The following is a 17,730-nucleotide window of genomic DNA, read 5'->3' as shown; positions in this document are numbered from 1 at the left end:
TTCAGTCTTCTTGTACTTGAGTCGGCATTGTGCCTTTTGTATTTAATTCCGTTGCAATTTCTGTGTTTCATCGTCAATAAGAAGGTCAGAGGGATACAGTAAATCTTACGTGAAGCATCGGAATCTATAACTAGTGTCACAGGAATGGTTCAAAACATAGACAGTAAGAAGGGTCAGACTTCTTGTACTTAAGTCGGCATTGTGCCTTTTGTATTTAATTCCGATGCAATTTCTGTGTTTCATCGTCAGTAAGAAGTTCCAAGGGATACAGTAAACCTGAAGTGAAGCATCGGAATCTGTAACTAGCGTCACAGGAATGGTTCAAAACCTAGACACTAAAAAGATTCAGGCTGCTTGTACAAAAGACGGCATTGTGCTTTTTCTATTTAATTCCGATGCAATATCCGTGTTTCATCGTCAAGAAGAAGGTCAGAGGGATACAGTGAACCTGAGGTGAAGCATCGGAATCTATAACTAGTGTCACAGGAATGGTTCAAAACATAGACAGTTGGAAGAGTCTGCCTTCTTGAACTTAAGTCGGCATTGAGCCTTTTCCTTTTTAATTCCAATGCAATTTTTGTATTTCGTCGCCAATAAGATGGTCCAAAGGATACAGTAAACCTGAAGTGAAGCATCGGAATCTATAACTAGTGTCACAGGAATGGTTCAGATCATAGAGAGTAAGAAGAGTCAGTCTTCTTGTACTTAAGTATGCATTATGCCCTTTTCAATTTAATTCCGATGCAATTACTGTGTTTCATCTTCAATAAGAAGGTCAGAGGGATAAAGTAAACCTCAAGTGAAGCATCGGAATCTCTAACTAGTGTCACAGGAATGGTTCCAAACATAGTCAGTCAGAAGACTCAGTCTTCTTTTACTTAGGTCGGCATTGTGCCTTTTGTATTTAATTCCGATGCAATTTCTGTGTTTCATCGTCAATAAGAACGTCCAAGGGATACAGTGAACCTGAAGTGAAGCATCGTAATCTATAACTAGTGTCACAGGAATGCCTCCAAACATAGACACTGGGAAGAGTCAGTCTGCATGTACTTAAGTCGGCATTGTGCCTTTTTTATTTAATTCCGATGCAATTTCTGTGTTTCATCGTCAATATGAAGGTCAGAGGTTTACAGTAAACCTGAAGTGAAGCATCGGAATCTGTAACTAGCGTCAAAGGAATGGTTCAAAACACAGACAGTAAGAAAAGTCAGTCTTCTTGTACTTAAGTCGGCATTGTGCCTTTTCTATTTAATTCCGATGCAATTTCTGTGCTTCATCGTCAATAAGAAGGTCCAAGGGATACAGTAAACCTGAAGTGATGCATCGGAAACTATAACTAGTGTCACAGGAATGGTTCAAAACATAGACAGTAAGAAGACTCAGTCTTCATGTACTTAAGTCGGCATTGTGCCTTTTCTATTTTATTCCCATGCAATTTCTGTGTTTCATCGTCAATAAGAAGGTCAGAGGGATACAGAAAACATGAAGTGAAGCATCGGAATCTATATCTAGTGTCACAGGATTGGTTCAAAACGTAGACAGTAGGGAGAGTCTGTCTTCTTGTACTTAAGTCGGCATTGTTCCATTCGTATTTAATTCCGATGCAATTTCTGTGTTTCAACGTCAATAAGAAGGTCAGAGGGATACAGTAAACCTGAAGTGTAGCATCGGAATCTATAACTAGTGTCACAGGAATGGTTCAAAACATAGACAGTAGGAAGAGTCAGTCTTCTTGTACCTAAGCCGGCATTGTGCCTTTTATATTTACTTCCGATGCAATTTCTGTGTTTCAAGGTCAATAAGAAGGTCCAAGGGATACATTAAACCTGAAGTGAAGCATCGGATTCTATAACTAGTGTCACAGGAATGGTTCAAAGCATAGACAGTAAGAAAGGTCAGTCTTCTTGCACTTAAGTCGGCATTGTGCCTTTTGTACTTAATTCCGATGCAATTTCTGTGTTTCATCGTCAATAAGAAGGTCTGAGGGATACAGTAAACCTGAAGTGTAGCATCGGAATCTACAACTACTGTCACAGGAACGGTTCAAAATATAGACAGTAGGAAGAGTCAGCTTCAAGTACTTAAGTCGGCATTGTGCCTTTTCTATTTAATTGCGATGGAATATCTGTGTTTCATCGTCAACAAGAAGGTCAGAGGGATACAGTAAACCTGAAGTGAAGCATCGGAATCTATAACTAGTGTCAAAGGTATGGTTCAAAACATAGTCAGTAAGAAGAGTCAGTCTTCTTGTACTTGAGTCGGCATTGTGCCTTTTGTATTTAATTCCGTTGCAATTTCTATGTTTCATCGTCAATAAGAAGGTCAGAGGGATACAGTAAACCTTACGTGAAGCATCGGAATCTATAACTAGTGTCACAGGAATGGTTCAAAACATAGACAGTAAGAAGGGTCAGACTTCTTGTACTTAAGTCGGCATTGTGCCTTTCGTATTTAATTCCGATGCATTTTCTGTGTTTCATCGTCAGTAAGAAGTTCCAAGGGATACAGTAAACCTGAAGTGATGCATCGGAATCTATAACTAGTGTCACAGGAATGGTTCAAAACATAGACAGTAAGAAGGGTCAGTCTTCTTGTACTTAAGTCGGCATTGTGCCTTTTCTATTTAATTCCCATGCAATTTCTGTGTTTCATCGTCAATAAGAAGGTCAGAGGGATACAGAAAACCTGAAGTGAAGCATCGGAATCTATAACTAGTGTTGCAGGAATGGTTCAAAACATAGTCAGTAAGAAGAGTCAGTCTTCTTGTACTTAAGTCGGCATTGTGCCTTTTCTATTTAATTGCGATGCAATATCTGTTTTTCATCGTCAATAAGAAGGTCAGAGGGATACAGTAAACCTGAAGTGAAGCATCAGAATCTATAACTAGTGTCACAGGAATGGTTCCAAACATAGTCAGTAAGAAGAATCAGTCTTCTTGTACTTAAGTTGGCATTGTGCCTTTTCTATTTATTTCCGATGCAGTTTCTGTGTTTCATCGTCAATACGTAGGTCAGAGGGATACAGTAAACCTGAAGTGAATCATCGGAATCTATAACTAGTGTCACAGGAATGTCTCAAAACGTAGTCAGTACGAAGAGTCAGTCTTCTTGTACTTAAGTCAGCATTGTGCCTTTTGTATTTAGTTCCGATGCAATTTCTGTGTTTCATCGTCAATAAGAAGGTCAGAGGGATACAGTGAATCCTAAGTGAAGCATTGGAATCTATAACTAGTGTCACAGGAATGGTTCAAAACACAGACAGTAAGAAGGGTCAGACTTCTTGTACTTAAGTCGGCATTGTGCCTTTTGTATTTAGATCCGATGCAATTTCTGTGTTTCATCGTCAATAAGAAGGTCAAGGGATACAGTAAACCAAAAGTGAGGCATCGGAATCTATAACTAGTGTCACAGGAATGGCTCAAAACATAAACAAAAAGAAGAGTCAGTCCTCTTGTACTTAAGTCGGCATTGTGCTTTTGTAATTAATTGCGATGCAATTTCTGTGATTCATCGTCAATAAGATGGTCAGAGGGATACAGTAAACCTGAAGTGAAGCATCGGAATCTATAACTAGTGTCACAGGAATGGTTCAAAACAGTCAGTAAGAAGAGTCAGTCTTCTTGTACATAAGTCGGCATAGACAGTAAGAAAGGTCAGTCTTCTTGTACTTAAGTCGGCATTGTGCCTTTTGTATTTAATTCCGATGCAATTTCTGTGTTTCATTGTCAATAAGAACGTCAGAGGGATACAGTAAACCTGAATGAAGCATCGGAATCTATAACTAGTGTCACAGGAATGGTTCAAAACATAGACAGTGGGAAGAGTCAGTCTTCTTGTACTTAAGTCGGCATTGTGCCTTTTCTATTTAATTCCGATGCAATTTCTGTGTTTCATCGTCAATAGGAAGGTCCAAGGGATACAGTAAACCTGAAGTGAAGCATCGGAATGTATAACTAGCGTCACAGGAATGGTTCAAAGCAGTCAGTAAGAAGAGTCAGTTTTCTTGTACTTAGGTCGGCATTGTGCCTTTTGTATTTAATTCCGATGCAATTTCTGTGTTTCATCGTCAATAAGAACGTCCAAAGGATACAGTAAACCTGAAGTGAAGCATCGGAATCTAAAACTAGTGTCACAGGAATGGTTCAAAACATAGACAGTAGGAAGAGCCAGTCTTCTTGTACTTAAGTCGGCATTGTGCCTTTTCTATTTAATTCCGATGCCATTTCTGTGTTTCATCGTCAATAAGAAGGTCGGAGGGATACAGTAAACCTGAAGTGAAGCATCGGAATCTGTAACTAGCTTCACAGGAATGGTTCAAAGCATAGACAGTGAGAAGAGTCAGTCTTCTTGTACTTAAGTCGGCATTGTGCCATTTTTATTTAATTCCGATGCAATTTCTGTGTTTCATCGTCAATAAGAAGGTCCAAGGGATACAGTAAACCTGAAGTGAAGCATCGGAATCTATAACTAGTGTCACAGGAATGGTTCAAATCATAGACAGTCAGAAGAGTCAGTCTTCTTGTACTTAAGTCGGCATTGTGCCTTTTCTACTTAATTCCGGTGCAATTTCTTTGTTTCATCGTCCATAAGAAGGTCAGAGGGATACAGTAAACCTGAAGTGAAGCATCGGAATCTATAACTAGTGTCACAGGAATGGTTCAAATCATAGTCAGTAAGAAGAGTCAGTCTTCTTGTACTTAAGTCGGCATTGTGCTTTTTGTATTTAATTCCGTTGATATTTCTGTGTTTCATCGTCTATAAGAAGGTCCAAGGGATTCAGCAAACCTGACGTAAAGCATCGGAATCTATATCTAGTGTCACAGGAATGGTTCAAAACATAGACAGTAAGAAGAGTCAGACTTCTTGTACATAAGTCGGCATTATGCCCTTTTCAATTTAATTCCGATGCAATTACTGTGTTTCATCGTCAATAAGAAGGTCAGAGGGATACAGTAAACCTGAAGTGAAGCATCGTAATCTCTAACTAGTGTCACATGAATGGTTCAAAACATAGTCAGTAAGAAGAGTCAGTCTTCTTGTACTTAAGTCGGCATTGTTCCTGTTGTATTTAATTCCGATGCAATTTCTGTGTTTCATCGTCAATAAGAAGGTCAGAGGGATACAGTAAACCTGAAGTGTAGCTTCGGAATCTATAACTAGTGTCACAGGAATGGTTCAAAACATAGACAGTAGGAAGAGTCAGTCTTCTTGTACCTAAGTCGGCATTGTGCCTTTTATATTTAATTCCGATGCAATTTCTCTGTTTCATCGTCAATAAGAAGGTCCAAGGGATACAGTAAACCTGAAGTGCAGCATCGGAATCTATAACTAGTGTCACAGGAATGGTTCAAAACACAAACAGTAGGAAGAGTCAGTCTTCTTGTACTTTAGTCAGCATTGTGCCTTATCTATTTCATTCCGATGCACTTTCTGTGTTTCATCGTCAATAAGAAGGTCCAAGGGATACAGTAAACCTGAAATGAAGCATCGGAATCTATAACTAGCGACACAGGAATGTTTCAAAACATAGTCAGTAGGAAGAGTCTGTCTACATGTACTTAAGTCGGCATTGTGCCTTATGTATTTAATTCCGATGCAATTTCTGTGTTTCAGTGTCAATAAGAACGTCAGAGGGATACATCGAACCTGAATGAAGCATCGGAATCTATAACTAGTGTCACGGGAATGGTTCAAAACATAGACAGTGGGAAGAGTCAGTCTTAATGTACTTAAGTCGGCATTGTGCCTTTTCTATTTAATTCCGATGCAATTTCTGTGTTTCATCGTCAATAAGAAGGTCCAAGGGATACAGTAAACCTGAAGTGAAGCATCGGAATCTATAACTAGTGTCACAGGAATGGTTCAAAACAGTCAGTAAGAAGAGTCAGTCTTCTTGTACTTAAGTCGGCGTTATGCCCTTTTCAATTTAATTCCGATGCAATTACTGTGTTTCATCGTCAATAAGAAGGTCAGAGGGATACAGTAAACCTGAAGTGAAACATCGAAATCTGTATCTAGTGTCACAGGAATGGTTCAAAACAGTCAGTAAGAAGAGTCAGTCTTCTTGTACTTAAGTCGGCATTGTGCCTTTTGTATTTAATTCCGATGCAATTTCTGTGTTTCACCGTCAATAAGAAGGTCAGAGGGATACAGTAAACCTGAAGTGAAGCATCGGAATCTATAACTAGTGTCACAGGAATGGTTCAAAACACAAACAGTAGGAAGAGTCAGTCTTCTTGTTCTTTAGTCAGCATTGGCCTTATCTATTTCATTCCGATGCACTTTCTGTGTTTCATCGTCATAAAGAAGGTCCAAGGGATACAGTAAACCTGAAATGAAGCATCGGAATCTATAACTAGCGACACAGGAATGTTTCAAACATAGTCAGTAGGAAGAGTCAGTCTACATGTACTTAAGTCGGCATTGTGCCTTTTGTATTTAATTCCGATGCAATTTCTGTGTTTCATCGTCAATAAGAACGTCAGAGGGATACAGTAAACCTGAATGAAGCATCGGAATCTAGTGTCACAGGAATGGTTCAAAACATAGACAGTGGGAAGAGTCAGCCTTCTTGTACTTAAGTCGGCATTGTGCCTTTTCTATTTAATTCCGATGCAATTTCTGTGTTTCATCGTCAAAAAGAAGGTCCAAGGGATACAGTAAACCTGAAGTGAAGCATCGGAATGTATAACTAGTGTCACAGGAATGGTTCGAAGCAGTCTGTAAGAAGAGTCAGTCTTCTTGTACTTAAGTCGGAATTGTGCCTTTTGTATATAATTCCGATGCAATTTCTGTGTTTCATCGTCAATAAGAACGTCCAAAGGATACAGTAAACCTGAAGTGAAGCATCGGAATCTAAAACTAGTGTCACAGGATTGGTTCAAAGCATAGACAGTAGAAAGAGCCAGTCATCTTGTACTTAAGTCGGCATTGTGCCTTTTCTATTTAATTCCGATGCAATTTCTGTGTTTCATCGTCAATAAGAAGGTCCAAGGGATACAGTAAATCTGAAGTGAAGCATCGGAATCTATAACTAGTGTCACAGGAATAGTTCAAATCATAGACAGTCAGAAGAGTCAGTCTTCTTGTACTTAAGTCGGCATTGTGCCTTTTCTATTTAATTCCGGTGCAATTTCTTTGTTTCATCGTCACTAAGAAGGTCAGAGGGATACAGTAAACCTGAAGTGAAGCATCGGAATCTATAACTAGTGACACAGGAATGGTTCAAATCATAGTCAGTAAGCAGAGTCAGTCTTCTTGTACTTAAGTCGGCATTGTGCCTTTTGTATTTAATTTCGTTGCAATTTCTGTGTTTCATCGTCAATAAGAAGGTCCAAGGGATTCAGTAAGCCTGAAGTGAAGCATCGGAATCTATAACTAGTGTCACTGGAATGGTTCAAAGCATAGACAGTAAGAAGAGTCAGTCTTCTTGTACTTAAGTCGGCATTGTGCGCTTTTCAATTTAATTCCGATGCAATTACTGTGTTTCATCGTCAATAAAAAGGTCAGAGGGATACAGTAAACCTGAAGTGAAGCATCGGATTCTGTAACTTGCGTCACAGGAATAGTTCAAAACATAGACAGTAAGAAGAGTCAGTCATCTTGTACTTAAGTCGGCATTGTGCATTTTCTATTTAATTCCTATGCAATTTCTGTGTTTTATCGTCAATACGAAGGTCTAAGGGATACAGCAAACCTGACGTAAAGCATCGGAATCTATATCTAGTGTCACAGGAATGGTTCAAAACATAGACAGTAAGAAGAGTCAGACTTCTTGTACATAAGTCGGCATTATGCCCTTTTCAATTTAATTCCGATGCAATTACTGTGTTTCATCGTCAATAAGAAGGTCAGAGGGATACAGTAAACCTGAAGTGAAGCATCGTAATCTCTAACTAGTGTCACATGAATGGTTCAAAACATAGTCAGTAAGAAGAGTCAGTCTTCTTGTACTTAAGTCGGCATTGTTCCTGTTGTATTTAATTCCGATGCAATTTCTGTGTTTCATCGTCAATAAGAAGGTCAGAGGGATACAGTAAACCTGAAGTGTAGCTTCGGAATCTATAACTAGTGTCACAGGAATGGTTCAAAACATAGACAGTAGGAAGAGTCAGTCTTCTTGTACCTAAGTCGGCATTGTGCCTTTTATATTTAATTCCGATGCAATTTCTGTGTTTCATCGTCAATAAGAAGGTCAGAGGGATACAGTAAACCTGAAGTGAAGCATCGGAATCTATAACTAGTGACACAGGAATGGTTCAAATCATAGTCAGTAAGCAGAGTCAGTCTTCTTGTACTTAAGTCGGCATTGTGCCTTTTCTATTTAATTCCGGTGCAATTTCTTTGTTTCATCGTCACTAAGAAGGTCAGAGGGATACAGTAAACCTGAAGTGAAGCATCGGAATCTATAACTAGTGACACAGGAATGGTTCAAATCATAGTCAGTAAGCAGAGTCAGTCTTCTTGTACTTAAGTCGGCATTGTGCCTTTTGTATTTAATTTCGTTGCAATTTCTGTGTTTCATCGTCAATAAGAAGACCCAAGGGATTCAGTAAGCCTGAAGTGAAGCATCGGAATCTATAACTAGTGTCACTGGAATGGTTCAAAGCATAGACAGTAAGAAGAGTCAGTCTTCTTGTACTTAAGTCGGCATTGTGCGCTTTTCAATTTAATTCCGATGCAATGACTGTGTTTCTTCGTTAAAAGAAGGTCGGAGGGATACAGTAAACCTGAAGTGAAGCATCGGAATCTGTAACTAGCGTCACAGGAATAGTTCAAAGCATAGACAGTGAGAAGAGTCAGTCTTCTTGTACTTAAGTCGGCATTGTGCCTTTTCTATTAAATTCCGATGCAATATCTGTGTTTCATCGTCAATAAGAAGGTCAGAGGGACCCAGAAAAACCTGAAGTGAAGCATCGGAATCTATAATTAATGTCACAGGAATGGTTCCAAACATAGTCAGTAAGAAGAGTCAGTCTTCTTGTACTTAAGTCGGCATTGTGCCTTTTGTATTTAATTCCGATGCAATTTCTGTGTTTCATCGTCAATAAGAAGGTCAGAGGGATACAGTAAACCTGAAGTGAAGCATTGGAATCTATAACTAGTGTCACAGGAATGGTTCAAAACAGTCAGTAAGAAGAGTCACTCTTCTTCTACTTAAGTCTTCATTGTGCCTTTTGTATTTCATTCCGATCCAATTTCCGTGTTTCTTCGTCAAAAAGAAGGTCAGAGGGATACAGTAAACCTGAAGTGAAGCATCGGAATCTATAACTAGTGTCACAGGAATGGTTCAGCACATAAACAGTAGGAAGAGTCAGTCTTCTTGTAATTAAGTCGGCATTGTGCCTTTTCTATTTAATTCCGACGCACTTTCTGTGTTTCATCGTCAATAAGAAGGTCCAAGGGATACAGTATACCTGAAATGAAGCATCGGAATCCAAAACTAAGGTCACAGGAATGTTTCAAAACATAGACAGTAGGAAGAGTCAGTCTACATGTACTTAAGTCGGCATTGTGCCTTTTGTATTTAATTCCAATGCAATTTCTGTGTTTCATCGTCAATAAGGTCAGAGAGATACAGTAAACCTGAAGTGAAGCATCGGAATCTACGACTAGTGCCACAGGAATAGTTCAAAACATAGTCAGTTAGAAGAGTCAGTCTTCTTGTACTTAAGTCGGCATTGTGCCCTTTTCAATTTAATTCCGATGCAATTACTGTGTTTCATCGTCAACAAGAAGGTCAGAGGGATACAGTAAACCTGAAGTGAAGCATCGGATTCCGCAACTTGCGTCACAGGAATGGTTCAAAACATAGACAGTAAGAAGAGTCAGTCATCTTGTACTTAAGTCGGCATTGTGCATTTCTATTTAATTCCGATGCAATTTCTGTGTTTCATCGTCAATAAGAAGGTCCAAGGGATACAGTAAACCTGAAGTGAAGCATCGGAATCTATATCTAGTGTCACAGGAATGGTTCAAAACATAGACAGTAAGGAGAGTCAGTCTTCTTGTACTTAAGTCGGCATTGTTCCATTTGTACTTAATTCCGATGCAATTTCTGTGTTTCAACGTCAATAAGAAGGTCAGAGGGATACAGTAAACCTGAAGTGAAGCATCGGAATCTGTAACTAGCGTCACAGGAATGGTTCAAAACATAGACAGTGAGAAGAGTCAGTCTTCTTGTACTTAAGTCGGCATTGTGCCCTTTCTATTTAATTCCGATGCAATTTCTGTGTTTCATCGTCAATAAGACGGTCCAAGGGATACAGTAAACCTGAAGTGAAGCATCGTAATCTATAACTAGTGTCACAGGAATGGTTCAAATCTTACACAGTAAGATGAGTCAGTCTTCTTGTACTTAAGTCGGCTTTGTGCCTTTTCTATTTAATTCCGATGCAATGACTGTGTTTCATCTTCAATAAGAAGGTCAGAGGGATACAGTAAACCTGAAGTGAAGCATCGGAATCTATAACTAGTGTCACAGGAACGGTTCAAATCATAGTCAGTAAGAAGAGTCAGTCTTCTTGTACTTAAGTCGGCATTGTGCCTTTGCTATTAAATTATGTTGCAATTTCTGTGTTTCATCGTCAATAAGAGGGTCATAGGGATACAGTAAGCCTGAAGTGAAGCATCGGAATCTATAACTAGTGTCACAGGAATGGTTCCAAACATAGTCAGTAAGAAGAGTCAGTCGTCTTGTACTTAAGTCGGCATTGTGCCTTTTCTATTTAATTCCGATGCAATTTCTGTGTTTCATCGTCAATAAGAAGGTCCAAGGCATACAGTAAACCTGAAGTGAATCATCGTAATCTATAACTAGTGTCACAGAAACGGTTCAAAACATAGTCTGTACGAAGAGTCAGTCTTCTTGTACTTATGTCGGCATTGTGCATTTTGTCTTTAATTCCGATGCAATTTCTGTGTTTCATCGTCAATAAGAAGGTCCAAGGGATACAGTAAACCTGAAGTGAAGCATCGGAATCTATAACTAGTGTTACAGGAATGGTTCAAAACATAGACAAAAAGAAGAGACAGTCTTCTTGTACATAAGTCGGCATTGTGCCTTTTGTATTTAATTCCGATGCAATTTCTGTGTTTCATCGTCAATAAGACGGTCCAAGGGATACAGTAATCCTGAAGTGAAGCATCGAAATCTATAACTAGTGTCACAGGAATGGTTCAAAGCAGTCAGTAAGAAGAGTCAGTCATCTTCTACTTAAGTCGGCATTGTGCCTTCTGTATTTAATTCCGATGCAATTTCTGTGTTTCATCGTCAATAAGAACGTCAGAGGGATACAGTAAACCTGAATGAAGCATCGGAATCTATAACTAGTGTCACAGGAATGGTTCAAAACATAGACAGTGGGAAGAGTCAGTCTTCTTGTACTTAAGTCGGCATTGTGCCTTTTCTATTTAATTCCGATGCAATTTCTGTGTTTCATCGTCAATAGGAAGGTCCAAGGGATACAGTAAACCTGAAGTGAAGCATCGGAATGTATAACTAGTGTCACAGGAATGGTTCAAAGCAGTCAGTAAGAAGAGTCAGTCTTCTTGTACTTAAGTCGGCATTGTGCCTTTTGTATTTAATTCCGATGCAATTTCTGTGTTTCATCGTCAATAAGAACGTCCAAAGGATACACTAAACCTGAAGTGAAGCATCGGAATCTAAAACTAGTGTCACAGGAATGGTTCAAAACATAGACAGTAGGAAGAGCCAGTCCTCTTGTACTTAAGTCGGCATTGTGCCTTTTCTATTTAATTCCGATGCAATTTCTGTGTTTCATCGTCAATAAGAAGGTCGGAGGGATACAGTAAACCTGAAGTGAAGCATCGGAATCTGTAACTAGCTTCACAGGAATGGTTCAAAGCATAGACAGTGAGAAGAGTCAGTCTTCTTGTACTTAAGTCGGCATTGTGCCATTTTTATTTAATTCCGATGCAATTTCTGTGTTTCATCGTCAATAAGAAGGTCCAAGGGATACAGTAAACCTGAAGTGAAGCTTCGGAATCTATAACTAGTGTCACAGGAATGGTTCAAATCATAGACAGTCAGAAGAGTCAGTCTTCTTGTACTTAAGTCGGCATTGTGCCTTTTCTACTTAATTCCGGTGCAATTTCTTTGTTTCATCGTCCATAAGAAGGTCAGAGGGATACAGTAAACCTGAAGTGAAGCATCGGAATCTATAACTAGTGTCACAGGAATGGTTCAAATGATAGTCAGTAAGAAGAGTCAGTCTTCTTGTACTTAAGTCGGCATTGTGCTTTTTGTATTTAATTCCGTTGCAATTTCTGTGTTTCATCGTCTATAAGAAGGTCCAAGGGATTCAGCAAACCTGACGTAAAGCATCGGAATCTATATCTAGTGTCACAGGAATGGTTCAAAACATAGACAGTAAGAAGAGTCAGACTTCTTGTACATAAGTCGGCATTATGCCCTTTTCAATTTAATTCCGATGCAATTACTGTGTTTCATCGTCAATAAGAAGGTCAGAGGGATACAGTAAACCTGAAGTGAAGCATCGTAATCTCTAACTAGTGTCACATGAATGGTTCAAAACATAGTCAGTAAGAAGAGTCAGTCTTCTTGTACTTAAGTCGGCATTGTTCCTGTTGTATTTAATTCCGATGCAATTTCTGTGTTTCATCGTCAATAAGAAGGTCCAAGGGATACAGTAAACCTGAAGTGCAGCATCGGAATCTATAACTAGTTTCACAGGAATGGTTCAAAACACAAACAGTAGGAAGAGTCAGTCTTCTTGTACTTTAGTCAGCATTGTGCCTTATCTATTTCATTCCGATGCACTTTCTGTGTTTCATCGTCAATAAGAAGGTCCAAGGGATACAGTAAACCTGAAATGAAGCATCGGAATCTATAACTAGCGACACAGGAATGTTTCAAAACATAGTCAGTAGGAAGAGTCAGTCTACATGTACTTAAGTCGGCATTGTGCCTTATGTATTTAATTCCGATGCAATTCATGTGTTTCAATGTCAATAAGAACGTCAGAGGGATACATCAAACCTGAATGAAGCATCGGAATCTATAACTAGTGTCACGGGAATGGTTCAAAACATAGACAGTGGGAAGAGTCAGTCTTAATGTACTTAAGTCGGCATTGTCCCTTTTCTATTTAATTCCGATGCAATTTCTGTGTTTCATCGTCAATAAGAAGGTCAGAGGGATGCAGTAAACCTGAAGTGAAGCATCGGAATCTATAACTAGTGTCACAGGAATGGTTCAAAACAGTCAGTAAGAAGAGTCAGTCTTCTTGTACTTAAGTCGGCGTTATGCCCTTTTCAATTTAATTCCGATGCAATTACTGTGTTTCATCGTCAATAAGAAGGTCAGAGGGATACAGTAAACCTGAAGTGAAACATCGAAATCTGTATCTAGTGTCACAGGATTGGTTCAAAACAGTCAGTAAGAAGAGTCAGTCTTCTTGTACTTAAGTCGGCATTGTGCCTTTTGTATTTAATTCCGGTGCAATTTCTGTGTTTCACCGTCAATAAGAAGGTCAGAGGGATACAGTAAACCTGAAGTGAAGCATCGGAATCTATAACTAGTGTCACAGGAATGGTTCAAAACAGTCAGTAAGAGGAGTCAGTCTTCTTGTACATAAGTCGGCATAGACAGTAAGAAAGGACAGTCTTCTTGTACTTAAGTCGGCATTGTGCCTTTTGTATTTAATTCCGATGCAATTTCTGTGTTTCATTGTCAATAAGAAGGTCAGAGGGATACAGTAAACCAGAAATGAAGCATCGGAATCTGTAACTAGTGTCACAGGAATGGTTCAAAACACAAACAGTAGGAAGAGTCAGTCTTCTTGTTCTTTAGTCAGCATTGGCCTTATCTATTTCATTCCGATGCACTTTCTGTGTTTCATCGTCATAAAGAAGGTCCAAGGGATACAGTAAACCTGAAATGAAGCATCGGAATCTATAACTAGCGACACAGGAATGTTTCAAACATAGTCAGTGGGAAGAGTCAGTCTACATGTACTTAAGTCGGCATTGTGCCTTTTGTATTTAATTCCGATGCAATTTCTGTGTTTCATCGTCAATAAGAACGTCAGAGGGATACAGTAAACCTGAATGAAGCATCGGAATCTAGTGTCACAGGAATGGTTCAAAACATAGACAGTGGGAAGAGTCAGCCTTCTTGTACTTAAGTCGGCATTGTGCCTTTTCTATTTAATTAAGATGCAATTTCTGTGTTTCATCGTCAAAAAGAAGGTCCAAGGGATACAGTAAACCTGAAGTGAAGAATCGGAATGTATAACTAGTGTCACAGGAATGGTTCAAAGCAGTCTGTAAGAAGAGTCAGTCTTCTTGTACTTAAGTCGGAATTGTGCCTTTTGTATATAATTCCGATGCAATTTCTGTGTTTCATCGTCAATAAGAACGTCCAAAGGATACAGTAAACCTGAAGTGAAGCATCGGAATCTAAAACTAGTGTCACAGGAATGGTTCAAAACATAGACAGTAGAAAGAGCCAGTCTTCTTGTACTTAAGTCGGCATTGTGCCTTTTCTATTTAATTCCGATGCAATTTCTGTGTTTCATCGTCAATAAGAAGGTCCAAGGGATACAGTAAACCTGAAGTGAAGCATCGGAATCTATATCTAGTGTCACAGGAATGGTTCAAAACATAGACAGTAAGGAGAGTCAGTCTTCTTGTACTTAAGTCGGCATTGTTCCATTTGTACTTAATTCCGATGCAATTTCTGTGTTTCAACGTCAATAAGAAGGTCAGAGGGATACAGTAAACCTGAAGTGAAGCATCGGAATCTGTAACTAGCGTCACAGGAATGGTTCAAAACATAGACAGTGAGAAGAGTCAGTCTTCTTGTACTTAAGTCGGCATTGTGCCCTTTCTATTTAATTCCGATGCAATTTCTGTGTTTCATCGTCAATAAGACGGTCCAAGGGATACAGTAAACCTGAAGTGAAGCATCGTAATCTATAACTAGTGTCACAGGAATGGTTCAAATCTTACACAGTAAGATGAGTCAGTCTTCTTGTACTTAAGTCGGCTTTGTGCCTTTTCTATTTAATTCCGATGCAATGACTGTGTTTCATCTTCAATAAGAAGGTCAGAGTTATACAGTAAACCTGAAGTGAAGCATCGGAATCTATAACTAGTGTCACAGGAACGGTTCAAATCATAGTCAGTAAGAAGAGTCAGTCTTCTTGTACTTAAGTCGGCATTGTGCCTTTGCTATTAAATTATGTTGCAATTTCTGTGTTTCATCGTCAATAAGAGGGTCATAGGGATACAGTAAGCCTGAAGTGAAGCATCGGAATCTATAACTAGTGTCACAGGAATGGTTCCAAACATAGTCAGTAAGAAGAGTCAGTCGTCTTGTACTTAAGTCGGCATTGTGCCTTTTCTATTTAATTCCGATGCAATTTCTGTGTTTCATCGTCAATAAGAAGGTCCAAGGCATACAGTAAACCTGAAGTGAATCATCGTAATCTATAACTAGTGTCACAGAAACGGTTCAAAACATAGTCTGTACGAAGAGTCAGTCTTCTTGTACTTATGTCGGCATTGTGCATTTTGTCTTTAATTCCGATGCAATTTCTGTGTTTCATCGTCAATAAGAAGGTCCAAGGGATACAGTAAACCTGAAGTGAAGCATCGGAATCTATAACTAGTGTTACAGGAATGGTTCAAAACATAGACAAAAAGAAGAGACAGTCTTCTTGTACATAAGTCGGCATTGTGCCTTTTGTATTTAATTCCGATGCAATTTCTGTGTTTCATCGTCAATAAGACGGTCCAAGGGATACAGTAATCCTGAAGTGAAGCATCGAAATCTATAACTAGTGTCACAGGAATGGTTCAAAGCAGTCAGTAAGAAGAGTCAGTCATCTTCTACTTAAGTCGGCATTGTGCCTTCTGTATTTAATTCCGATGCAATTTCTGTGTTTCATCGTCAATAAGAACGTCAGAGGGATACAGTAAACCTGAATGAAGCATCGGAATCTATAACTAGTGTCACAGGAATGGTTCAAAACATAGACAGTGGGAAGAGTCAGTCTTCTTGTACTTAAGTCGGCATTGTGCCTTTTCTATTTAATTCCGATGCAATTTCTGTGTTTCATCGTCAATAGGAAGGTCCAAGGGATACAGTAAACCTGAAGTGAAGCATCGGAATGTATAACTAGTGTCACAGGAATGGTTCAAAGCAGTCAGTAAGAAGAGTCAGTCTTCTTGTACTTAAGTCGGCATTGTGCCTTTTGTATTTAATTCCGATGCAATTTCTGTGTTTCATCGTCAATAAGAACGTCCAAAGGATACACTAAACCTGAAGTGAAGCATCGGAATCTAAAACTAGTGTCACAGGAATGGTTCAAAACATAGACAGTAGGAAGAGCCAGTCCTCTTGTACTTAAGTCGGCATTGTGCCTTTTCTATTTAATTCCGATGCAATTTCTGTGTTTCATCGTCAATAAGAAGGTCGGAGGGATACAGTAAACCTGAAGTGAAGCATCGGAATCTGTAACTAGCTTCACAGGAATGGTTCAAAGCATAGACAGTGAGAAGAGTCAGTCTTCTTGTACTTAAGTCGGCATTGTGCCATTTTTATTTAATTCCGATGCAATTTCTGTGTTTCATCGTCAATAAGAAGGTCCAAGGGATACAGTAAACCTGAAGTGAAGCTTCGGAATCTATAACTAGTGTCACAGGAATGGTTCAAATCATAGACAGTCAGAAGAGTCAGTCTTCTTGTACTTAAGTCGGCATTGTGCCTTTTCTACTTAATTCCGGTGCAATTTCTTTGTTTCATCGTCCATAAGAAGGTCAGAGGGATACAGTAAACCTGAAGTGAAGCATCGGAATCTATAACTAGTGTCACAGGAATGGTTCAAATCATAGTCAGTAAGAAGAGTCAGTCTTCTTGTACTTAAGTCGGCATTGTGCTTTTTGTATTTAATTCCGTTGCAATTTCTGTGTTTCATCGTCTATAAGAAGGTCCAAGGGATTCAGCAAACCTGACGTAAAGCATCGGAATCTATATCTAGTGTCACAGGAATGGTTCAAAACATAGACAGTAAGAAGAGTCAGACTTCTTGTACATAAGTCGGCATTATGCCCTTTTCAATTTAATTCCGATGCAATTACTGTGTTTCATCGTCAATAAGAAGGTCAGAGGGATACAGTAAACCTGAAGTGAAGCATCGTAATCTCTAACTAGTGTCACATGAATGGTTCAAAACATAGTCAGTAAGAAGAGTCAGTCTTCTTGTACTTAAGTCGGCATTGTTCCTGTTGTATTTAATTCCGATGCAATTTCTGTGTTTCATCGTCAATAAGAAGGTCCAAGGGATACAGTAAACCTGAAGTGCAGCATCGGAATCTATAACTAGTTTCACAGGAATGGTTCAAAACACAAACAGTAGGAAGAGTCAGTCTTCTTGTACTTTAGTCAGCATTGTGCCTTATCTATTTCATTCCGATGCACTTTCTGTGTTTCATCGTCAATAAGAAGGTCCAAGGGATACAGTAAACCTGAAATGAAGCATCGGAATCTATAACTAGCGACACAGGAATGTTTCAAAACATAGTCAGTAGGAAGAGTCTGTCTACATGTACTTAAGTCGGCATTGTGCCTTATGTATTTAATTCCGATGCAATTTCTGTGTTTCAATGTCAATAAGAACGTCAGAGGGATACATCAAACCTGAATGAAGCATCGGAATCTATAACTAGTGTCACGGGAATGGTT

Source organism: Schistocerca americana, chromosome 1, assembly GCF_021461395.2.
Source record: "Schistocerca americana isolate TAMUIC-IGC-003095 chromosome 1, iqSchAmer2.1, whole genome shotgun sequence".
Taxonomy (NCBI): Eukaryota; Metazoa; Arthropoda; class Insecta; order Orthoptera; family Acrididae; genus Schistocerca; species Schistocerca americana.
This window is presented reverse-complemented; position numbering follows the sequence as displayed.